This window comes from Equus asinus, chromosome 24, assembly GCF_041296235.1.
Source record: "Equus asinus isolate D_3611 breed Donkey chromosome 24, EquAss-T2T_v2, whole genome shotgun sequence".
Classification (NCBI taxonomy): Eukaryota; Metazoa; Chordata; class Mammalia; order Perissodactyla; family Equidae; genus Equus; species Equus asinus.
This window is the reverse complement of record NC_091813.1, coordinates 44,476,836-44,502,796: the sequence shown is the minus strand read 5'-3', so window position 1 is coordinate 44,502,796 and position 25,961 is coordinate 44,476,836.

Genomic DNA, 25,961 nt, shown 5'->3' with positions numbered 1-25,961 from the left:
ATAAGATCAAAGAATAAATCCATCATGATATGTAATCACAATAATGTAAGTGGACTAAATTCATTAGTTAAAAGGCTGAGACTCAGATTTAATTTAAATAAATGCAACTGTATGTAGTGTTTTTTTTTTTAATTGCATTTTCTACTGTTTGTTCCTGGTAATTAGGGTGAAATTACGTTGGAATATTTCTCCTTGTCTCATTCCTGACTTTAAGTGGGATGCTCTTAACATTTTGCCATTAAGAATAATATTTGTTTAGGGTTTTGGTAGAAAGTCTTTTTTCAGGTTAAGGAATTTTCGTTCTATTCCTAGTTCACTAAGAGAAATCACATTCAGAATATTGACAGAAAATAACTGTCGTCTTAGAATTCTATACATGTAGAGTTCTAATTTCTCTATATCCTTGCCAACACTTGTTATTTTCTGGCTTTTTGATTTTAGCCTACCTAGTGTGTGTAGAGTGGTATCTCATTGTGGTTCTGGTTTGCATGTCCCTAATGACTAATGGGATGTTAAACTATCATTCAAGAATGAGGATGAAATAAAAAGATACACCATTTACAACACTATAAAAAACTATATGGTACTTAGAAATAAATCTAACAAAAGATGTGAAAAACTTTTGTGGAGAAAACTAAAAGTTTATTGAAAGACGTAAAAGATAACCTGAATAAATGGAGAGATATAACATGTTCATATATGAGAAGTCAATAGCTTAACAGTGGTAGTTTTCCTAAATTTCCACTACAAATTTAATAAATTCTATTAAAAATCCCTGGGGAATTTTTTTCACTGACCTGGATAAGCAGATCATAAACCCATTCAGAAGAGTAAAAAGCCAAGAATAGCCAAAACAATTTTGAAACAGAGAAAGGATTCACCCTAATAGATATCAAGACTTATCACAAAGTTATAGTAAGTAAAATATTCCAGTGTCAGCATTTGGATAAATAGTTCAATGGGACAGATTATCTGAAAAACCTAGGAACACTAACATATAAATAGGAACTTGGAATATGACAGAGATGACATTGCAAATCAGTGTGAAAAAAATGGCTATTTAATAAATGGCACTGGGACTATTTGCTAATAATATTGTGAAAGGGAAAAATTACATTCATACCTCATAGAATGCACAAAAATAAATTCCAGATATGTTTAGGGAAAGCTGTAAACATTGAGAGAGACTATAGGAAAATGTATATGGCATCCTAGAAGGGCGCAAAGCAAAAACCATCACGGAAAAGTGATAAATTGAACTGCATAATTTTCAAGAACATCTCAATGACGAATGACATCAGTAACAAAGTAAAAAGACGAGCATAGACCTGGAGAAAACATCTGCAACATGCATTTCCAACCAAAGATAACAATCCAAATATATAACAAGTTCCTAAAAAGAAGCAAGGAAAAGAGAAATAACCAAACACCAAAAAGCCAAAGGATATGAAGAAGCTGTTAGCTCAAGAGGACGTTTAATGGTCAATAGACATACGAAAACGTGCTTGAATTCTCTGGTAGTCAAGGAGACACAAATTTAAAAACATAGATATTTCTCACCTATTAGAGTGGAAGAAAATTTTTTTAACTCTGACAATACAAACAGTACCAGTTGGTGAGAATGGAGAAATGAAAACTCTCAACCATATCTAGTGGGAGTGTAAAATGAGACAACCACTATAGAAAGTCATCTGGTCATACCTGGTAAAGTTAACCCATGACCTATGACCAACAGTTCCACCTTTGTGTGTCTAGCAGTTCCCGAGAGATACACGGGCTCAAGGAGATACAAATAAAAGAATGTTCTTTTCTGCACTCTGTGGAATCGTTAAAAAATGGAAACAAGTTGCCTGACCTTGAGGATTAAAACGAGCAGATAAAATGTGGGTTTTTTTATACAATGCCACACTGCACAGCAGTTAACATGAATGAATTAGATCTACATTATCCACATGGATAGATCTAAAATACATAATGATAAGCTAAAAAGATGCAAAGTAAATATTTATATATCATTTATATAAAATTTAAAATAAATGAAACAATAGTACATATTATTTACCAATACATTAAAGATACCAAAATCTTCCTGGTTATGATTCACACCTCGGAGATGGAGAGAGAGGAGACTCCCAACCTAGGTGTCCTATACAACAGCATCTAGAGAGGTCCTTGAATTTACGCATTATAAAAGATAAGAGGAGGAGTTTTTGAGAACGACTGAGTCACTAATGAGAATTCAGCACTATTTATATGCTTATGCACAAAGCACTCCAAAGGACATTGGGTGGCTTCTGGTATCAATGGCTAGTTCCTCTTCACTAGGAAACCGATGATAATAACCCTCAACCAGTGGGGCTAAGAGAGTGATTCTGGCCCTGTTTCTATCTTCTTCAGCAGGTCCCAGGTTATTCTTCTTCACTCAGCCTGGTTTGTGCTGAGAAATCCCTTTCCTGCTTTGGATGGACGTGTTCTTGTGATTCTATAGGCGCTCACAGGAAGTACAGGCCTGACATTCCAAGTCTGCCTGCTGCTTTCTGTAGACGGTTCTCTAGCCTGGCTCTGCCTCTCTGATGCATGCCCAGGGCCTGAACTTGTGCCAATCAGGGCGTCCTGCTTGCCTGGGTGGGCTGGGCTTTCCTCTACGTGCTGCAATGCTGGGCAGAGGACCCCCCTGGCTGGGAGTTATAGAACCAAAATCTTTCCTGAGTTCCTCCATTAAACACACACTCTTTCATGTACACACAAACACATACATATGCATACACAAACACACTTATATACACATGCACACATGTGCACAAACCCAGATACACAAAGAAACACACACACCCACACCACTCCCTTCCCTGCAACAGGACTCGGCGTTGCTTAATCACGCAAAATCCAGTATTGTGTAGATATTGTGTGGCAGATCTGATTTTATAATGGAAGACAAAGGGAATAATAGAATTTGCTATTCGCGGATAAATAGATCTCAAATATCAAAGGACAACTGGATGATACCACTGGAAGCATTGTAACACAATAGACCGCTCCCAACCAAGCTCAAATCCTGTGGATTTTCTTTTCTTTTTCACTTTGGGAGCAGAGTTGATTCAATTATACTCTTCGGTTCTCATTCCATACCGTTACCATATGCGAGGCCCCTCTCTAGTTTTATTTTACTTTATTTTATTTTTCCCTTTATGCCTGATTTCACTCTCATTTGCCATCCCTCCCACCCCTCATAGGCGTCCTCTGTAATGTGTTTGAGATTTGCCCAATTGTTATTTATCCTACTGCTTTTCTACCAGGATGGCACAGCAAGATGATGTCTGCATCTGATTCCTGGTGCTGATTCATTTTTATTAAACAACCATAACATTTTAGGTGCGGTGCAGACATGGCATCTCCTGTGGCCCCTAGCAACCAAATGATGTGAACATCTGTTTAATTTGATGGTGGGTCCAGAGGTGTCTGAAACATTTTTTTCTTTAAATACAGAAATCAGCTCACAAGATCACACTCTTGTGGGGAAAAAAATTGTTCTTTAAATGGGGAAGATGCTCATTTGTCATGAAGGAGTTGAGAGGGTTTTTGTCTGCAAGCAGAGGGTGCGGTGACTAACTGTTCCAAGAAGACTCCTTTCTGTGGGACATTGCATCTGCCAGCCCGAACCCCATGTGCGGGCTCCCCTGGAACCTGGCCCATAGGTGGCACTCTCCCTTCATCCTTCCTGGACTGCAAATCTCAGGAGGGCAGACTGCGGATATCTGTCTCTTTTGCTCTTTTCTTTGGGTTTCCTAACCTTTAATGTTCCCTCCACTCAACTTCCCCCCTCCCCACAGAGAGAGTAGAGACTAGATTATGGGAGTGGAGCAAATGACAAGAAGCAACTTCATCTGGAACCAGCCGAGGTCAGAAGATCCGGCTTGCCCCTCCTTTGTGATTGTTTTGGAATTGAAGTGAAGCCCTCTCACAGAATTGCTCTGTAAATGGCACGAAGGAGTGCCTTTTACTCTAAACAGAAAATAAAGCCTTCAAAAATTGTTATATTTAAAAAAGCATCATGCTGATGCGAGTCTTTATCCTCCCTGTTTTTTCTTGCCCCCACTTCTCTGCCAACACACACCCACAGCCTCGAGATTAATCTTTGGGAATAGACTGTGATCAGACAGTCTCCCCCAAATATGCCCCAGCCCTCAACGAGCCCCTCACAAAGCCTATTTGACAAGATAGAGAATAGTCACAGGCAGAGATGAGGAGCCTGTGTGTGACAACCCTCCCGCCCTTCCTGTGCAGAGAATTCTAGATGGCGAGTCAGAAGGAAACCAAAAGATCAACAAAATGGCACCTCCTTCTCCCTTTCCTTTTACCCCACTCACCCTGCACCCAAGAACAGCAGGCAGGAGGAGCACTAACCCAGCCCCAGGCCCTCTGGGGAAAGCCTGCCCAATGGGCTTCTAATCAGCCAGCACTGCACGTCTGGCCCCCACATTTATGGAGCCAAAGGGAGTTTCAACATGAGCAAGCGTCAGTCAAATTGCCTGAGGATTGTGCTCATCTAAGATGCCAAATGGAGTGGTTCATTAGCATTTGTAAAAACTGCCTCAACAAAAATCATAGAACCCAGTGGTGGGTTGGGTTTTGTGTATTCCACTTGCATTAGCAAGTAGGACATCTTTTTAATCTTATCAACACCTGGAGTTGACACCCTCTGAGGAAAGGGCTTCCTTGTCTGTGCTGGAAGGAGGTTTTCTCTGCTTCTAGATGCTTCTCCTCCCCAGAGCAGAGACCTAATTAGATCCTTGTCCCTTCTTCCTTCCTCAGAGGTGGGTAGGGCTCGGAGATTGTTGCTTAGGCTTTGGGATAATGAATATACCGGAAGTCCTGAGTGTTACAGCACACATTCATGAATCAGAGGTAGCCAGTGGTCTGCCTGTTCTAAAGAGGGCCAAATTCATGTTCCTCCAAAGGACTAGAGCCTGGAGTAGGTGGGGTGTCATGGGTGGTGGTGGGGGGAGATGAAGGGGTAGAGATGGGAGGGGTGGAGATGGAGGCGGTAGAAGTGGATGGGGTAGAGGGAGAGGTGGAGGGGATGGTGGAGTTAGGAGTGGTGGAGGTGGAGAGGATGGTGGAGGAGCTGGTGGAAGTAGGGCATGTGGAGGGGGTGAAAACAGGGGTAGAAGAGACCTGGCAGAAACCTGGCTCAAGTTGGGACTTGATAGAGCAGTGGGCATGACAGGCGAGCCTCTGCCACCACAAGGAGTCTTCTATTGTGATATTCTCTTGGGCGTTTGGCCACTCTATGGCATGCACCCGGACTCACTGGGTTTATTTCTGAGAAAACAAAGCTGATCTCTTCTTACTAGGCTGACTCCAGGGAATTCGGTCCCTCCAGTCTAGCTGGTGGTGTTCGGATGCACCTTGTGGCTGGAAGCCTGTGAGGTGGGCCAGCCAGTCAGGAGGGACTACCTTCTGTGCACATACCCACAAGGGAGCTGAGGTCACCTCACTTTTAACCCTAGTTATTTTTTTTTTTTTAAAGATTCACCCTGAGCTAACATCTGTTACGAATCTTCCTCCTTTTTATTTTTCCTCCCCAAAGCCCCAGTACATGATTGTATATTCTAGTTATAAGTCCTTCTAGTTCTTCCATGTGAGCCGCCACCACAGCATGGCTACTGACAGACAACTGGTGTGGTTCTGTGCCAGGGAACCAAACCCTGGCCACCAAAATGGAGCACCTCGAACTTTAACCACTAAGCCATCAGGGCTGGCTCCAACACTAGTTATTTTTGAGGTGAGAAGACCTGTTATTTATGAGATAGACTTTATCAGGAAGGTCCATTGTCAGTGCCCACATTCATTTATGACACAGGAAGTCATTTGTTGAAACCAATTTTGTGTGGGGGACAGGAATTGGCCACCCCAAGATATGTCTCTTTGGCATGAGGATTATTTGGGGCTGGTTACTTTTAATAAACTGCAGACAGGAAAGCAACTGAAAAGCAGAATTTACTTAACCCTTTGTTAAAAGACGTTTACATTGTAAAGGAAATCTCCATCTGTAAAGGTGTCTCCTTCTCTCTACCAGAAAGAAGAGGAGATGACGTTATCTCTAGAAACTCTTAGCACAGCAGAAGGCAAGAACTTAAATCTGCATAATAATCTTATTCCTGTTTACTGTGCTTGTCTGGTAACCTCCTGTAACTGACTCCCCCCACCGCCAACATCCTCCTTTGTCTTTAGCTGAGGAGGATATTTAAGGTGGTGGCTTCAGCCATTTTGGCGAGTTGCTCAGCTTGCCTGAGCCTCTCCCATTTATACATGTTATAAAGCTTTGTTTAATTTTCTCCTGTTATTCTGTCTCATGTGAATTTAATTCATTCTCCAGCTAGAAGAGCCCACTGTGGGTAGAGGAAATGTCCTCCCCCCCTACATTTGCAAAGATGCAAAAGCTGTAGATGAGCATGTCTTCTATCTGAATCAGATCTTAGTTGACTATAATTCCATGATGCTTTGCCATTCTGTATCTTCTATTGACCTTGGGGGTGCATGGCAACATGGGAAATGAATGCAGAAGATCTGAGAACATAGAGTCTTTTCTCTCTTTAGACCCTTTCCCTTGAAAAGCTTGTGAATTTCTCATATGAAAAAAGAACAGCTTAAAAATCACCACCAATCCTCCAAATCTATAAAATCAAGCCTTAGTAGGGTATTTAAATTGCACTGGAACATGAGTCTAAGAGCCCTGCCCACTTCATCTCCCACCACTGACATTTTATCAGACTCCCAGTTCTCCTTGAACTATCAGAGCATTTCCAGACCTCCATTGTCTCTGCCCTTCCCTTCGCCTGGGGCACCTCTCATCCTACTCCACTTGTGGAGATCCTGCTTATTCCTCAGGGCCTGTCTCAAATCTCACTTCCCTCAGGAGGCCTGATCCTTCTGGAGTAAGTTAACCAGTCCCACTCTGTGCGCTTGTGGTCCCTTTGAATCACCATGGCATCTTTTGTGCACACAGTCTGGTGGGTCAGCAGGCTCTGCATGTGCCTGCCTTTCTCCTTCACCATCTTAAACTTCCTGTGAGTGTCATCCATGTGTCTCAGTGTCTCTCCTCTAATACCCAGCCCAACGTCACCCAATTAGTAAAGCTCAACAATTGTCGGTGGAATTTGTGGTCAAACCATGTGAGCTTATAAAAACAAACACAAATGTCAGGCCTAATCCTACCCCATTCAATGTAAGAGACACCCCTGATTCACTTTTAACAGAAGAAAATTAGTCATCTAAAACTAGAAAAAAAAAGAGTTAATGAAGAGAAAGACAAAAAATATTCAGCCTTTCTGAAATTCAAAGACTTGTTTGTGAAAATAAAGAAATGCCAAATTTGGCAAATCAAATAACAAATTTAGAAAAAATTACAATGGTCATTGTTGCCAGAGTGACAGCAAGATATATACTCTCAGGGCTGCTGGCAAAGCAACAAGTACAACCTTTTTCAAAGTAATGCTATAAAATGTCTCAAGAGCCTCAAAAATTTTCTTTCACTTTGATCCAGTAACTCCAACAAGAATGTATTACAAGGAAACAAGCCATGATGCAAATAAGTTATGTTTACAATGATGTTCATTGCAGCCAGCATGATTGATAACGTGGAAAAGTTGATAATAACCTAAATATCCAACAGCATGGAAATGGCTCAATAAATAATAGTGGATTTGTATAACAGTATGCTGTGTATTAAGATGATCCTTAAAGATATTTGTCATCATGGGAAAAGGCATATAGTGTTAACTGGAAAAATCAGACAAAACTGAGTATACATTAAGATTTCAATGGAGATGTTACATATATATGTATGTACACATATACATACCTGTACTGTCTAATATGATAGCCACTAGCCACATGTGGCTAATGAGCACTTGAAACGTGGCTAGTCCAAAGTGAGATATGCTGTAAGTGTAAAATACATATTGGATTTTAAAGACTTAGTATGAAAAAATAAACTGCCTCATTAACAATTTTTATATTGATTACATATTGAATGATAATATTTTGGACACATTGAGTTAAATAAACTATATTATTAATCTCACCTGTTTCTTTTTACATTTTTTAGTGTGGCCACTAGAAAAGTTTAAATTACATGTGTAGCTCACATTTTGTTTCTACTAGACAGGACTGTGTTCGACAATTGCCTTAAAAAACAGATGAAGAGAATTGCTAGATGACGTTATCCCCGGGTTTTAGAATTCCAGTGATTTTAGCTTTGTTCTTTAAGCTCTTCCGTACTCTTTCTGTTTCCTCAGTGAGCATATATTTCTAGTGTTTCCCTTCTTTGTGGGAGCCTTGTCCAACCTCCCCAGGCTGGTCTTAGACGCGTACATGACTTTCTGCACTTTATCTTTATAACACTTATTAAAGTTTGAAATTATATGCTGTCTGATCATTTAATTTATGTCAGCCTGCTCAGCAGACCATAAGGTCCTGGAGTCTGGGACTCCAGTGCTTAACTCAATGCATAGTATGCAGCGAGTACTTAATAAATAATTGTTGGATAAATGAATGAATGATTAAATTTAAAAAGTTAGCATTCAAAAATGCAAAAGTCCAAGTCACTACAACTATAAAGCCAAAGTAAGTCATTATATAAGAGAAGTATTGGGCCAGCCTGGTGGCTGTGTGGTTGGGTTCCTGCGCTCTGCTTCGGCAGTCCGGATATCGCCAGTTCGGATCCTTGGCGTAGACTTGCCACCGCTCATCAGGTCATGCTGAGGCGGCATCCCACATGTCACAACTAGAAGGACCCACAACTAATAATATACAGCGGCGTACGGTGGGGGTGGGGGGGGGGGTGCTATAGGGAGAAAAAGGAAAAATAAAATCTTAAAAAAAAAAAGTATTTGCAAACTTCGGTAAAGGGATGGATAGAACAGATTTTGGAGTTGCTGCGGCCACGAGATCTGGTGCAGGGAGCGCAACTGGTCAGGAGCCACAGCTGCTGTGCTCTGAACCCATTGACTGTTCTGAGGCTGCGTTTCCAGGCGCTGCTCCCAGCCAATGACTAAGCGAGGCGGGGAGGCTGAGGCAGGCCCATTCCTGTGGGAGATGGGATCTTCTGACTGGAGGTTTTAGCTCAAGGACTCGCATTGACCTTGTCAGAACTTCCCTCTCCTCTTCGAGGGGGTCAGACCTTCATCTGAGGGCTCTCCCTGCTGCCTTCTGGCTCCCTCCTGATTTTCCCCAATAAATAACTTGAATTTCTAGTCTCCTCGGGGTTTGCTTTTCAGAGGACCCAAATAGCACATTTGCTTCCAAAAGTTAAAAATATACATTATTGACTTTTTTGAATGGGCAATATATACACACTGTACAAAATTCAAACAGCACAAAATTTAAAAGGAGGGCGTATTATAAAAGGAAATGCTTTCGCATCTCCTTCCTCCAGCCGCCTAATTACCTTCTTTAGAATTTATCCCCATTCCTCTCCCGGAAGTCAGTCTCTGTTCTACTCCTCCGTACTCTACATACTGTTCTTACATTGCTTTTGGGGTCATTTAAGAGCGTATCCTGACTACTATTCCATGGCTATATACATTAGACCTCATTCTTTTTATAGCTCCATAGTATTCCATTGGATTTTCCTGTTGCCACACCGGTTAAGTATTTCTAGTCTTTTGCCACAACTACTTGTGGACTAATTGTAGATTGTCTTTTCATTTATGTACAAGTATATCCGTACATAAATTCCTATAGGGCAATTTCTGGAAGTGGGCTTACTGGCTCAAAGGGTAAGGATATGCTAAATTTTACTGCTCATTGCTCTTCATAGAGGTTAGACCAATGTATACTCCCACCAGCGTGACCTCACACCCTTCCAGCACAATGTGCCATCGACTTTTCGTCTTTGCCAGTCTGACAAGTTAAAAACGTAGTTTTGCATTTCTCTTATTCTAAGTGAAGGCAAGAATCTTTTCATACTTTTAAGAACCATTTTATCCCTTTTCTGTGAGCTGTCTGTTCACTTTCTTTGCTTGTTATTCTATTGGGTGTTTTTGCTCTTTTAAAATTGACTAGTAAGAGTTCTTTATACTTTAGAAAATTTACACTTTGGTTGAAATACCAATGTGCTAGATTTTTCCCAGTTAGAATTTGACTTGTCTTTACTTTTTTTATGGTGTGTTGTTTTGTTTTGCCGTGAAGAATTTTTTTAATTTTAAAATTAGTTAAATGTATCATTCTTTTTCTTCTATGTCTTCTACATTTTGAGTTATACTTAGAAAGACCTTCTTTATTCTGAGGTTATTTTTTAATAATTCTAAAAAATATTTCTGAAAATTATTTTAAAGCTATTTTTAAAAATTAAAAAAAATCTCCCAGGTTTTCTTCTTCCTTCCTTTCTTCCTTCCTTCTTTCCTTTCCTTTTAACATTTTACTCTTTCATTCCTCTATAATTAATGTTGGTGTAAGGCATGAATTAGGAATTTGTGGAAGAGTCTAACTAGCTGTTAATAAAATCCATTTCCCCTTTGTCTTGGGCACACAGCTAAACTACGTTTTCCCTCTTCCCTTGCAGGTAGGTGTGGACATATAACTGAGTTCTGGCCAATGGAATGTGAAGGAAAGTAATGTGATCCTCCCTTCCTCTCTCTTTCCCTATCTGCCATGTCTATTCACCATGGAGAATATTCGGGTGATCTAGAGCAATGCCGTCCAAAAGAAATAAATGTGAGCCATAAAAGCAAGACGTGTCATTCTACATTTCCTAGTAGTCATATTAAGAAAAATTAAAAAGTAGGTGAAATTAATTGTAATAATATATTTTATTTAACCCAATATATCTAAAATATTATCATTTCGACAAGTAATCACCATGAAATGTATTAATGAAATATTTTACATTTTTTTCTTCATACTATGTCTTTGAAATCTGATGCATATTTTATACTAATGGCACATCTCACTTTGCACTGGCCACATTCCAAGGGCTCAATAGCCATATGGAGCTAGTGGCCAACATATTGGACAGCACAATGCTAGGGAATATCCGGATGAACAGAGCTTGTGTCCCTGAATGACCACATGGAAGATTGTACAACCAGTAACAGACAAGTGTACTTAACGTACACAAGAATAAACCTTAATTGTGTTAGGTCACTGAGAACTTTGGGTTTATTTGTTATAGCAGTGAGCATGACTTGACATAGCTAATATAGGATGCTACTCTACTGTTTCCAGATGGCTGCCAATTTGTTCCAATACCACTTACAGAATAATTGATTTTTATACAATAATTTTTTATACATAATAATTTGAAAATCGCCTTTCTCATGTTCTATATCCATAGATTTTTGGGTTTATTCCTGGACTTTCAACCCAGATCTTTTTATTGCTCTATTATTTATTGATTCACCAGTATCACACTGTTTTAACTATTACAGCTTTCTCATCCCCTGAGGAAGGCAGAACTCCAAAATTGAAAAAGTGAGATATACTGGTTGTTGACTAATAACAAATATAAGATTGTTCCAATTCTCAAAATATCTACAAAACACAGGGACAGAGATTTTGAATGAAGTTACACAAGATAAAAGGCCAAAGTCATCACAAGAGTATAACTTGCCTCCTCGTCAACTTTCAGAGTCTCCCTGGCTTCACTCACATTAGCCTTTTCCTCAAACCTGCCATGGCTTCTTTCTTCCTTGACATAGGATTGTGTATCATTGGCTAAAATTTACTATAGAAGGAAACGGTCTTTTCTCTCTCCCTGGTCCCATGAGTGCTGCCTATGCCGCACCCACACCAACCTCCCATCCATTATTATCACTTTGTTTCCTCCACTCGATACTTCATTTAATGGGCGTTTATCAAGAACTGACCATGGGTCATTTTCTGCAGTAGACACCAAAATGACAGGTAGACTAAAGTACTGGAGATCTGGAGGCAGCCGGTGCCGGGGTTCCAGGTGCTGGCAGCAGACACCCCCAGAGGATAGACAGGGAAGAATCAACGAGGCATGGGGGGAGATGGGGCAGGTGGCATCAATAGGCCAAGAAAAAGGATGGAAACAGTGGCTATGAAGGAAAGTGAAGGCTGCAGCTGGTGCAGAGGGCTGGTTGTGATTCTGACAGTGGCAGAAATTTTATATGATCCACTCCTCTCCTGTCTTTAGGGCTCTTAGAGCCATACAGGGGAAGGAGGGACTTTGCCATTTGGTTGATGGGGGCTATTGATTCTAGGGACATCAAAACACATTATTAATGTGATCCACTTTAATGAAGATCCTCAAGCTGGTGGGGTGTTACAGTAATATCTATTTGAGACAAAGATTTATATTTTTTGTATATTAAGTTAAATAATCAAAGAGTAGATATACAACAATGAAAAAAAAATACACAAGACAAGCATGGGGCAATTTGTTTCTGCTTTCCCTCATGCCATTTACAAGATCTGTGACCCATGTCCTTAGACTTTGTTAATTACATCCACTGAGATTCAATTATTGCCCCCTGAAGAAGGGCTCCTCCTGTGTCTTTGACTTCTCTATGTTGGTCTTCTTCTTTGGTTCCTCTTTCTCCCTCATACCTTACCTGCTGGTATTCGTTATAGCTCTTGTGAGGCTCACCTCTCTTCATATTCTGCTCATTCATTGTTGGCTGTGGCTTCAACTATTACCAATCAACTGCTAACTTTGATCAGATTTCTTCAAAAACAGAGCCTGAGGCAGGGATTAAGTGCCAATACTCTATTTGGGAATCGAGGGAGGGAAGAATGTGAAACAAATACATTACCACACTAGTCAACTGCTTCACAATGAATTGTGACAAGACACACAGGTTATTAGTGAGTATGTCTACTTGACCACATGGATGTTTCCAAACAGATTATATGGACACACTATGCCTTGTATCAGTTCATAAGACAGAGGAATTTCCTCCGGTCTCCTATCATCCCTTGGTCAACATTTACTCCTTGGGGAGTTAGCTCCCTTGCATTTTCAGATTGCATCACTTGGCCTCTTTGGTGGCCATTTGGAATGCCAGGACCCATGAGCTTTCGTGAGCCATTTCTCCCAAGTCTGGAAGTGATTGGAGGAGCCACAATCTACAGTATGTTGCCTTTTGGCATGATTGTATGGTGGCAGCTGAGGAGGAGGGCCTGGCACAATTGCATAAGTGCAAGCAGATTCAGTCAACTGGCAATGACCCCATTTGGAGAAGAACAAGTGGTTGAGGGTCCAACAGGCAGTGGTGCCAAGAGAATCTGAGGAGGTGCCTGTCCCAGGCACCTGGTAACTCCCCAATCTATAACTCTGCTTTGATTTCTCTCTGTATCCCTGGACCGACATCTCCAGTTAGAGGTCCCAGTCACAGTTCAAAATCAATGTGTCCAAAACCTAATCCATTACTTTACCTCCTCCACCGAAACACGCTTCACTACCATGTCCCTAAATTCAGTGAAAGGTGTCACCATTCACTCATAACCACGTCACAAACACCAAGTTATTCTGACTTCTCCTTCTCCCTTGCTCCTTTTGTCTAGCCAGTCATCAGATATTCCGTATTTTATCTCCTTAATAGCTCTCAAAGTAATCCAGTTGTTCCCATCCCCTTTGCCATCATACAGGTATAGCATTTAAAATGACAACTGGCTCCTAGTAAGTACTGTCATCTCTCAACTGCATTACTGAACTAGGTTTCTAACTGCTGTCCCTATGGGCTTGCTCTCTCTGAACCACTCTCCATGCTCCAGAATAATCTTTCTAAAAGACAAATCTTATCATATCGTCCTCTTTGATTATAAGCCTTTGGTCGTTCCCTACTGAAGTTTAAGATAGAGTCCAACTTCCTTTTTTTTTCTTCCCAAAGCTCCAGTGTGGGTGTATATCCCAGTTATAAGTCCTTCTAGTTCTTCTATGTGAGCTGCAGCTGCAGCCTGGCAACTGACAGACAGGTGGTGTGGCTCCACGACTGGGAAGCAAACCCAGAACACTGAAGTGGGGAGAGCACCGAACCTTAACCGCTAGGCCATCAGGGCCGGCTCAAGTCCAGCTGCTTTTATGGGGTTTACGATAGTCTTTATAAGTTGACCTTTGGCTATTGCTTCAGCTTCAGCTTTCCCCAATTCCCATCGAATGCTTTAGCCAAACTAAACTTTTGTAATTCTCTGCTAGTATCCTATCCTCTTTCATCTCTTTTTGTGCTTCTCCCCTGCTTGGAGAACCTTCCCTCTGGCACTACCACTCCCCCGGGTTACACCCATTCATCCTGCGCGGCTCAGCTTAGACAGGACTCTTGGGGAAGCCTTTCCTGAATACCTGCTCATCTGCCTTATACTCAGTTATAAATGTGTTCATCAGCTGCAAGCAACAGAAACCTGGCTGACTGCAATTTAAACAAGTTGGGGGTTATTTTTCTTATCCAAGAGGTGAGAAGGTAGGCAGTTGCTGGTGTTGGTTTAGCCTCTCAGTGATGACATCAGAGACCCAGAATCCTTCCATCTTTCATTCTGTCGTCCCTGAAGGTTAGTATTCTTCTTTAATTGTGTGGCCTCATAGTGTCAAGATGGCTTCTGACATCACATCTATGTTCAAGGCAGGAATAAAAGAGGGGAAAGCAAAAACTATACCAAAAACTCCACAGTGGACTTCTTTTTATATCTCACTGGGCACAGCTATGTCAGTTGGCCACCCCAACTGCAAGGGACATAGAAAAAGTGAATATTGAGAATTTCTTAGCCTCTGTAGTAGAAGAGAGCAAATGAGAAGGAGTTTAGCAATGACTGGTGTGATCTATCACAGTCTATCACATACCAGAGTGGGTTAGACACCCCAAATCTGTGCTCCTATGGGACCCTTATCGTCACCCTCCTCATACCAATCATAATTATCCATTTAGTAGCTTGTCTCCCTGCTAGATGATAAGTTCTTTAAGGCATAAACTGCAACTTAGTCATTTTAGTATCCCTAGCACCCATCATAGTAGCAGAGCACATTGCAGATGCTCACTAAACTACTGTCCCAAATTGAACCGAAACATGCTCTTCCAACAGAAGGGCCAGGTTAGTTTACAGGCTAGCCAGCTTCATTTCATATTGGCTCCTCACCTGCATAGGTAGATGAATTAGACCCCACTGAACAGTTCTGACTGCTCCATTTGTAAGCCTTCTTCACTATAGATACTTGCCTTTTTTATTTTTGAAAATCTTGTTATTGAATAATAATATACACACAATAAAGTGCACAAAACTTAAGTGTACAGATCAGTGAATTTTTACATAAGGTACGTACCCAAGCTACCGCCTAGAACAAGATGTAGGACATTTTCAGCACACCAAGCTTTCTCATGCCCCTGCCTCAGTCAACGCCATCTACAAAGGTTACCACTGTGACGTCTATCACTTCTTTTGTAAAGGAAGTTTAAGTCTTTGGCACCCTCTTTTGAAAAAAAAAGAGCTATCTGTGATCTTCTTATGGACATATAGAAAGTCTTTATGTAGTCTGGATACAAGTCCATAGTAGGATGTTTGTATATACATAGCAAATGTCTTGTTCCACACCATTACTTGTATTTCCATTTATTTAATGGTTTCTTTTAACAAATACAAGCTTTTATTTTTAATCAAGTCCAATTCAGTCAAGTGGCTGATTTTTCAATATAAGGAATTGAATTCTTCAATATTTTTCTTGAAGATAGTGTGTTTTCTGGCCTGCTTAAGACATGAGTGCCTACTCCAAGGTGATGAAGATATTTAGATTATCTTCTAGAAGCTTCACTGTTTCTCTTTCACATTGAAGTCTGTAATTCATCTGAAAGTGATTTTTGTGTATAGTGTGAGGCAGGGGGCAACGCTCGCTTCTTCTCAAACATGTACTCAATTGACCTAGGACATGGGTTACTGAAAAGACTATCTTTTCCCCACTGCACTGCAGAGGCACCTTTGTTGGAAATCAAATGACTCTCTACTCCTGGACTCTTCCTTTGTTCTATTTGTCTGTTTTCTACACTTGAGACAGTACCATACTGTTTTAATTGCTGTAGCTTTGTAACGAGTCTTCACGTTTGGTAGTGTTAAGATAATGTTTTTTTCTTCTTCAAGATAGTCTTTGCTCTTTTTGGTCTTTTGTGCTTCCATACAAATTTTAAAATTAATTTGTCAATTTCCACAAAAATCTGGACTTTCGATTGGAATTGTATTTCATTCTCTCAGAGACCCAACTCCCTCCAGTCCTGCCAGCCTTGACATTTCTTCATACTGTCAAACAGCTGTATTTTTAAAGACAGCTTTTATGGTTGTTCTTGACAGGAGGGTAGTCTGTAGCCAGAAGCAGAAGCCCTCTACAAAGTTTCCTAACATAATTCTACAAAAAAAGAAGTGCCATTATACGAAAAGTATCTGACAAACATTTACTCTGCAGACAGTTTATGTAAAGTTAAAATCTTACTTTATGAAACAGGATCCATTTGACTGCCACTGGGAGAAGACATGACCCAAATTGAGCTAAACAAAAAAAATTTTATTGGCTCACCTAACTGAAAATTTCAGCAGGAAGATCATTGTATACAAGATTTCAAATGAAGTTCATCAGGATCCAGCTTTATTTCCATCTCTCTGCTCCACTTCATGTTGAATGTTCAAGCCACTCTTAAATAGACTCATGATCATAAAATGGCTGTCAGCAACTCCCAGAACTATACCCTTCCAGGTCTGCATCCAGCAGAAAATGAATGTCTTTGTTCCAGAACACCTGGGAAAATCTCATTGGCTCTAATTGGGTCGCTGCCTATTCCTAAACCAATCACTTTGCCTAGAGAAATTTGACAGAGTGATTAGCTTGAGCCCAGGTCAGGTTCTTGATTCCTGGTCCAGAAGTAGATTCAGCTCGCCAGAAACCCATAGATTGAGAATAGGATCCGTGGTAGTTCCCAAGCAGGAAGTTAGGATGTGGTTATCAGAAGAAAAGTAAATGAATGCTGGACAACTGAAAGCAAATGAATGCTGGATGCTGGAAACTGAAACAAATGTCCACTTCCCTGGCCAAATCCAGTCTCTACACCCATGTTGCCTAGAGTTACTTGGAAGATCATAGTCTTCCTGCTCTGGTCCTCCAAGGCCATTTCCATGATCCTGTTTCTGAGACTGCGACCCACTCTCTTCACGCTGTCACGTGCTTTGCCCGCCTCCTCTCCAAGACATGCACGCAGCTCTTCCAACCCTAGCATGTCACCACTTATGTGTCCTCTTCTTCCTGTTACTCTGAAGTCTTAGCAAGAGTTGGGGAAGGAGTAGCAGCAGGATGGGATGGATTTCATTCCCTCGTTGTCACCATTTTCCTTTTCTCTCACTATCTCCTCAACAGGACAAGAGCAGATGATCAGACTTAGCTTCCTAACTCTACCATTTCCTGCTGGGATTCTGAAAAAGTCACTTCACCGCTCTGAGTCTCAATTTCTGCAACTGCAAATGGGCCCAATGTTGTCCCCTTTACCTCTTTCCAGGCAATATCTCTAAAAAGAGTTGCATAAAAGAGGGAGAGTAAGAGGGTGGCAGGTCTAGCGATTTCATCCTTTTGAATAGCTGTTGAGGTTCCTGGTGATGCTTCTGCTAGAGAAATCTTAACATGTGGAGTTTTTTTTCAAGCATTTCAATTACAGAAGGTTAAATGAAATGTTTTGAAAATGTTTATAGACTCTGAAGCACTTGAGAGATGCTGAATTGTATTATGGGCCCCAGACAGATCATTGGAAATCTCTTGTTCCACCCCAAGTGTTGTTTGTGTGTGACACTTGTCAAGGGTTTGCACTCTAGGGAACAAAGCACAAAAGTTTCACTGAAGTCCTCTAGCCCTAATCTTCTCAAGAGTTGTTGAAGCCTCTCTGAATTGATCCAGAAGTAGTCAAGTACTTTCTTAAAACAGGAGGCTCTTTCAAATTTTCTTACTGTTCCTAGTTCTGAGAAACCCCTCAAGTCTTCTTGGCTACCCATCACCATTGCCAATACACCACTCAGAGCCCAAGATTTTGCCCAAGGTCACAGTGCCAGCAAGTGGCTGGACAGGGATCTTTCTAGAATTCACCCTAACTCCACATGGCCAGGGGAAGCTAAGACTGCACAATCACAACCGATACAGGCTGCAGAGGCCTCTGAAGAATACAGATTTTGACTGTACCCGGCAGGAAGAAGAGCATAGTGTTTGAAGTAAGGGTTCTGTGTTCCAGGAGTGGCAGGTCTGGAAGTGGAATCAGGAAGATCAGCTCTTAGACTGGTGTAGGTGCATAAGCCAGGACTGAAGTCATAAGACCACGTGCCTTAATGACTTTTGTATATGCAGAGCCTAGCACATTGCCTGACCCACTGGATGTTCAGTGGGGCTGATAGTGGGGGCGGAAAGGAACAGATAGATTTAAGAGATGCTCTGGTTAGCAGGTGGATAAAACTTTTGAGTGGTTGAACATGAAGGATGAAGGCTAAAAAAGAATAAATTAAGGCTTTGGGTCTGGGCAACTGGTAGAGACAAGGACGTTGGCAGATTAGAAGGAGGTGGTTTGGGTGGGGTGATTAGGAGTTCAATGTCTGTCTTCAGTTTGAAGTGATGGTAGGTCAGCTGTGGAAACCATGTCAGATTTTACAAGGTAATGTGATTTCTTAATGAAGAATTTATATGAAATTCTAATAGATTTTGACTATAAAATGTAAGGCAATAGAATGCTTCTTATAGATTTCCTTTAGACACAGAGCACAGATCACTTGACACCCCCTTCGCTTCTTCCTTACTAATTGAACCCTAATTTTGTCCAAGGCAGCAATGAGCCTGGCTCAGTCTTTCCATACTCCAGCGTCCCTTGCCAGACGATCACCGAACCAAATCTAGCCAATGAGACATAAATAGAAGCCATTGGGTAGGACTTAGTAGAACGCTCCTTAAAGGGGTAGGGGCGGGGCTCACTAACTGGCATGCACACTTTGCTCTTGGCTCTTCCCCTTTTTCCACTTGCAATGTGAACCTGATGGCTGGAGTTCTAGCAGCCATCTGAGGACCACGAGGGTGGAAATCACATGCTAAGGATGGCAGATGGAAGAAAAGCTGGAAGGAACCTGGGCCTCTCACGGTGTTGGGAAGCCACCACACCAAGTCCCAGATGCTGCCCCAAGACTTTTATTCAACATCAGAAATAAAGCCTCTCATTTATGTATGTCTCTGCTTTTCAGATCTCTGTCACTCACAGCCAAAGGCAATTCCTCATTGACTCACTGTGGTCTTAAAAATTGTGAAAGACCTTCAATTTCAGAATGAGTTTTAGAGTTTTGCAAAAGTAATAACAAGAACAAGCCATTAGTTCTTGATTCAAAATACTAAGCATCAGCCCTATAAGCATGTCTAGGCTTTAAAAATCTGAAAGGAAGCCTTTGGGAAGCCTGTGAGATTAGTCACTAACACAGCCCCTGGACCCCTTGTATCTCTTTTCTAAAAGGGTAAGAGAATGGTGTGTCTCAAATACTACACAATTCAAGATTATAAGCCCTACTCATGACTATCACTTTGAACTTAAAACCACTTATATGTTCTTTTAGTGCCAAAGAGTCTAATAAATTCCAAGAGCATCCAGGTTCTTGTTGTGGTCAAATTCTGTGAAAACAAACTCACTCTTAGCAATCCCATCCCAGGGAAATCACAGTTGTTGAGGGGAAGGAGGGAGGCACCAGGCCCCCACATCCACATCAGCCGCCCCTCTTAGCTCTTATCACTGAGTGGGAGGTTTTTATTTGATTGAAAGCGCATCTCAGAAAATGCCTTCTTCAACCCTGGCTCTGCCTCGTGCCCACCTCTAGTCAGCCACTGACCACCTGAGCGGCCAGGCCTAACGCCATCCTCCAGGAGACAGTCTCTGCTTGGTCCAGCCCAGTTTGTAGATGGGCGTGTGTCCGCCCACCCGACAGCGCAGGGGTGGGGCAGGGCCTTTTGAAAGAAGTCTGTCTCAGGAGCACACCCCTGTGGTTTGGCCAGGGGCAGGAGCAATTCTTCAAGCAAGAGAGGATGGACTGGGGCTTGGGGGGGGGAGTGCAGATGAAAGCCAACTGTGGGTTACGGGGAACAACCAGCGCCGGTGTGTCTGCCACAGATATTTCCCTGCCGAAGTGCAAATACACCCTTCAGGAAGGTACCTCAGTTGGAGGCCTCTCTGGTTTCATTTCTGAAGCTTCAGGCTTCATTTCCACAAGGTTCTCAGCCTAAGAAGCCAGCTTCATTTTGCCAATTGTTTTTACTGATGCAGAGTTCATGACTCAGGCATCTAAGTAGTTCTGTTTGTAAGATAAATTCCTTTCCTCCCGATTGGCTCAGCTGATGAATTAGGTAACCCAAGAACTTCTAAAAAGAGAAAGGAAAGAGAAAAACCTCAACCCTTAAATCAACAGCTCCCTTCAAAAAAAGGATACCCCGATAAATCAAAGCTCACAAAGCTTCAGTTCACTTGACTTACCTAGAACAGACTCACACTCAAGGGTGAGTCTTTTCAGGAGTTGCCTCTGAATTTCTTCCCCACCTTGAAGTCTTTGGTACGTCAACGACCTCAGTTGTGAGATGGAAATAAAACACGCTTAGGAGTCTTGACAAAGCAACATCATTATCTCCAGTCATATTCAGAGGGATGGGCAGAGCATAGACTGACTCTAAGACTAGTGGAGAGTGAATATAGGCAGATGCTTTTACCCCTTACATGGGAACAGTGGGAAGTGCAGATTGCTGAAGGAAAGCTTAGGCATCTTCCCTGTCTCCTCCCTCTAACAGTATGACCTTAGGTTTACAGAACATTTATAGTTTGCATCACACACATTCTCTCATTTCCTAGATTGCTGGTGTCAGTCAAGTGACCTCCCTTAGCTCCAATCCCACACAGTGCAGGACTCCCTGTGCAGGCCCCACCAGGAGGTCAGGCTACTGTGATCTGATGAGAAGCAGCAAACTGCCTCACAAGGCCTCCCGCCCCCATTTTTACAGCTAAACTCTGCATCCCTCTAGTTTCCATTCACTGGCCTACCTCTGGCTCTGCCCCTCTCCACATAGATGACGCACCTCCTCATCCTTCTGACCATTTAATTATGTGAAGAGCGCCATCATGTTACCATGATGACATATAACCCCTGATGTAGACCATGATTTCTCAACCACTTACCCTGCCTCCAGTTTGTCAGTGACCCTCTTAAATAACCTTCTTATGGAGCCCAGTGTTCATGTGGCCATGCAGGCAAGCCCAAGGCGACTTCTTCTACACCTCTGTCAGGAGAGCCCATGGTTGCGCTAACTTCTTTGTCAACCCCAGTCACAGTGAGTCTCCAGCCAGCAAAAACTCCCGAATCTTCTCCAGTCCAAACTTGTGCCTTTAGCTTTCCCAAATCCTTCCTAAGAGTAAGAAAGATGCGGATCAATAACAAATGCTTCCCTGGTGCAATTATTGTTAAACCTGACTATAATTCTGTCCATTTACCTTAGAGGTTTCATCCCCATTTTCCAACCAGTCTCAAGATCTCCTAGAAACTTGATCTGTCCTTTGTCATTATTAGCTACACTCTCCAGCTTTGTAGCATTCACAAACTTGATGGGCCTGCTTTTTAGTTCTTTATTCCAGCCGTTGATACATTGTAATAAAAGCTAGCTGTACATACGGGGGTGGGAGGCAGCAGATGTGATCAAATCTGTCTTATGTAGGGTTTGTTCAAGGTCACACAATAGACCTATGTACTGTGCAGCTAGCACTGGAACTCTGGTCTCCGGAAGCCCAGGGTGGAGATTTTCCCACCGTGCCATGGGGCTACCAGCAGGAATGCTTTCCCCCCATAGGCCCTGCTATACCTGAGTGGATGCGCATTGTCTACTCATCAGGTAAGGTCTCCACACAGTTTGCAGAGCAAGAAACTCTGTTTATTACCTTGAGTTGGCTGACACAGAGGGCTCTAGCTACTAACAAAGTTGCTGTCCACTCACATTCACTTCTAGACTTCAAGGGTCTCTGACCAAATCCAGTCAGACCCTTCCCCTCCATGCACCTCTCTATTCCTGCCTTGCTCACCACGATGTGATAGACACAGTCTGACCCAGGCATTAAGAGACTTGGGCCCTCATGCTCATTCCACCATGTTTAATTCTTCAACATTGTTCAACACAAGCCATTTAATTTCCCTGAGCCACAGTTTTCTCATCTAAAATAAGGGTCACACCACCCTACCTTACAGGATTAATTTGGACATCAAAGGAGAGAATGAATATAAAAATTTCTAGAAAACTATCCAGTGCTTTGCAAAGCATATTGTTATTATCAAATGGGTACAGAGAACTCCGAAGTGAGTCAGTACCACTTAAAATTCGTTTTTAAAGCAGTTCATTGTATCCTAACCCATTTATTCATTTCTTTCTCTTAAAGTCTCAACAAAAACTGAATATTAAGGATGCATGCAGGGAAAGCATGAATAAAAATTAACTATGCAATGTTCTTTAGTTACCTTGGCAGGGAAATGGTACACCTATTAAAATATCCCAGTCAGAACTGGCACGTACTCTGCTGATAACCCCAGCAGGCAACGACCTTGGCACCATTACAAGGGCAATATTTTCAAATGGATGAACTATTCCTGAACAAAGTGTCCAGTGTACTAGGAATAAACAGGCTTTCCATCAGCCAAGCCTGTGTGTTTTCTGGTTCCAACACCCTTTCCCAAAGACGGTATCGAAGAGGGGGAATACCAGGAAGCAGCACCTCCTAGCAACCTGCCCAGTTCTGCTCATCCTTCCTTAAGAATCCTGTGACTGGATAGGCCTCCAGAGCTCCATCTTCTCTTCTAAAGCTTTCATGATTTCTTGACTGCGTTTTTTCAAAAGTAGAACCCAATGCTGCCCATTGCTCTCCTGGTCAGACATCAGGCTGTTCCTGGTAGGAGAGCAGGTGAAGGAATTATCCCTCCCCAGAGTGTAAAACAGAGCTCTGGAGCCTCATGAACAAGAGTCTGTGCTGGAGACTCACGTACGACATCACGTGTCTGCGAGGCCAACTCTATGAGAAGGTCGATGAATCTCCCAGGACAGTCCAAAGTAGGGCACACAAGAGACTTCGAAGACAAGATCGTTGAGATAAAATTCACTGAGAGAGCAAGAAAGAACTCCACACTCACCAGAACTGAAGCACACATGCAAAACTTAACTGGTGACACTTGCTTCTTCACCAGGGCCAGTGAGACTGCAGCTGGCCCATTTAGCTATTCATTTTCTCATTCATTCTGCATGTGTTTATTGAGCACCTACCTAACATGTGCCTAACAGCCTTTGTTCTGGGGACACAGAATAAACAAGACAAAGTCCCTGCCCTCTTTACATTCTGGTGGGGGCAGGCAAACAATAAACCAATAAATAAGTAAATAGATAGCATGCCAGGCAGTGCTAGTGCTAAGAGGCACAAGGAGTGTAGTTGTGGGTGGGCATGAATTTCTATCAGGGAAGTCCGCACTGTTAAGGTAAATTTGACAAGCCGTCAGAAGCGAGCGAGAGAGAGAGCTACACCTATCTGGACAAGCATATTCCGGGCAAGAGCATGGCTGAAACATCAAAGAAGATAGTGTTACAGGAATGGAGCGAGCCAAGGAGCGAGTCGGAAGAGATGAAGTCAGAGAGGTAATGTGGAGCCAGCTCATGTAGGGCCTGAGAGCCGCTTCAAGGACTTTGGTTTCAATTCTGAGTGATCTGAGAAAATATTGTGTGTCAGGGGTAGGGGGAGGTTGGAACAGAAAAGTGAGATAATCTGATTTATGTGTATAAAGATCTTCCTGGTTGTTCTACTGAGAACAGCACGTAAGCAGGAAAGGATGTGAGCAGGGAGAATATTAGGAGGATAGAGCAACAGTCGAAGCAGGAGATGATGGTGGTGGCTTGGACTGTGACAGTAGCAGTGTAAGGGTGAGATGAGGATCCGGATGTTTTTAAGGTGTGACCTAGAGGAATTGATAATAATGAGATGTGGGAAATGAGAGACTGAGTCAAGGATTAGTCCATGGTTTTTGGCTTAAGCAATGGAAAGGATGGAGTTAACATTTCATTGAGAAGGGGAAGATTATGGGTGAAGCGGGATTAGGGGTATCAGGACTGTGGTTTGGAATATGTTAAGTTTGAGGTGTCTATTAGACCCTGAGCAGAGATGTCTAGTAGGCAATTGGATAGCAAGTCTTGGGTCCAGGCTAGAGATGTGAACTTGGGAATCATCATTGCAGAGAAGGTATTTAAAGCCCAGAGCAAGATGATGTTAACAAAGGAGTGAGTGCTAACAGAGAAGAGATGCAAGGGCTGAGCCCTGGGGTGAGCAACAAAGGAGAATTAGCAAAGGATGTTAAAATGACTTAAGAATTTTAAAAGAGAGAGAGAGAGAGAAACCTAGCAAATACGTGAATTGCTCAGAAAGGAACCACTGGTCAACTTCGCCAAATGCTGCTATTTGGTCACGTGTGATAATAACTGAGAAGTGACAATTGGATTTAGAGATTTGGAGGTCAGTGGTAATTTTATTAAGGTAGGCTTACTTCTGTGATAAACAATCCTCAAATCAGTGACCCCGCACTCATGTTGCAGTCCAATGAAGTGCTTGGTGGATGGCCTTCCATGGGGTGATTTGGGTACCAGGCCTCTTTCCATCTTCAGTGTGTGGCCTCCATGGTCCCCTTGGAAAGGGATGGGACTGTCCATGTCAAAGTACATCACACGCAAATGCTTTAGCCTGAGGGTGGCACGTTAACCCCACCCATGTTCCTATGACAAGAATTAGTCACGTGGCCTCGTTTAGATGTGAAGAAATTGGGAAGCGTCATTGAGTTGTGTGCCCAGGAAGAGGAAACAGTTTGGAGACCATCTGGCTGACGTCTACCATAATGGTCTTGGCAAGGTCAGTTTTGGGGAATGGTGGGAGCAAAAGACTGATTGGCGGGAGTTCAAGAGAGAAAGGGAAGTACAGAAATGTGGTGGTAGCTAAAGTGGGGTTTGGGATCAAGAGAGGTCTTTTGTTTTGTCTCTTGCTTGTTTGTACGATAAAGGAAAGTGATCCAGAAGAGAGGAAAACGTGTGATGATGCAAAAGAGAGAGGGGACAACCCCTGGAGGGATACCTTGGGGAGGTGAGAGAGAAAGAGATCTAGCTCAGTGTTTCTTAAATGTCATTGTGCAAGAATCACTTCGAGAGCCAGTTGAAACAGAGATCCCCAGGCCCCACCCCAGAGATTCTGATTCGGTAGGTCTGGCGTGGGGCTGGTGTGTTTGCATTTCTGACAGTCTCCAAGGCATTGCTGATGCTACCAGTCAGGATCGAGGACCATACTTTGAGCATCACTGATAGAAGCTTGGGAAATTCATCCCTGTTCTGGGATGGAAGGCAGAACAGATAGGCACAGGTGAGGGTGGGAGGGTGGGTGTAGTGGTGGAAATGTGGAATTTGTCAGCTGATTTTTCTGTTATCTCAGTGAATTAGGAAACAAGGTCATCAGCTGAGAGTGAGGATGGGGGAGGAAGGTTGAAGGTTTGAGGAGGGAGGAGAAAATTTGAAATCATTGTCTCGGAGAGTGGGAGAAGAAGAGGTGTCAGAAAATGAACTAAGAATGCCAGGCAAGCACTGAGGACCCCCCTGCAACTGTGAGAATGAAATTAAAGACCAGGCAGCTGCACCTGGCCGTGCAGTTGGAGACACAGCGGGCAGAGGTAGATTCAGCCAGGGTCATGGTTTTGCCAGGAAGGTACAATGAAAGGAGAGAGGGGTCAAAGGGATTTGATTGTGTATTAATGGGTGAGGTGATAATGAGGGACCACAGAGTCTAAGTGGGTAAGGAGGGCAGTGGGGACTTGTGGGCGGCAGTGGGGCAGTGAGGAACAATGAAAAGGTGGTAGGTCAATCCATTGTGGATCTCAGTGAGGTTGAAGAATCACTCGAGAGAGCAGAACACTCAGCT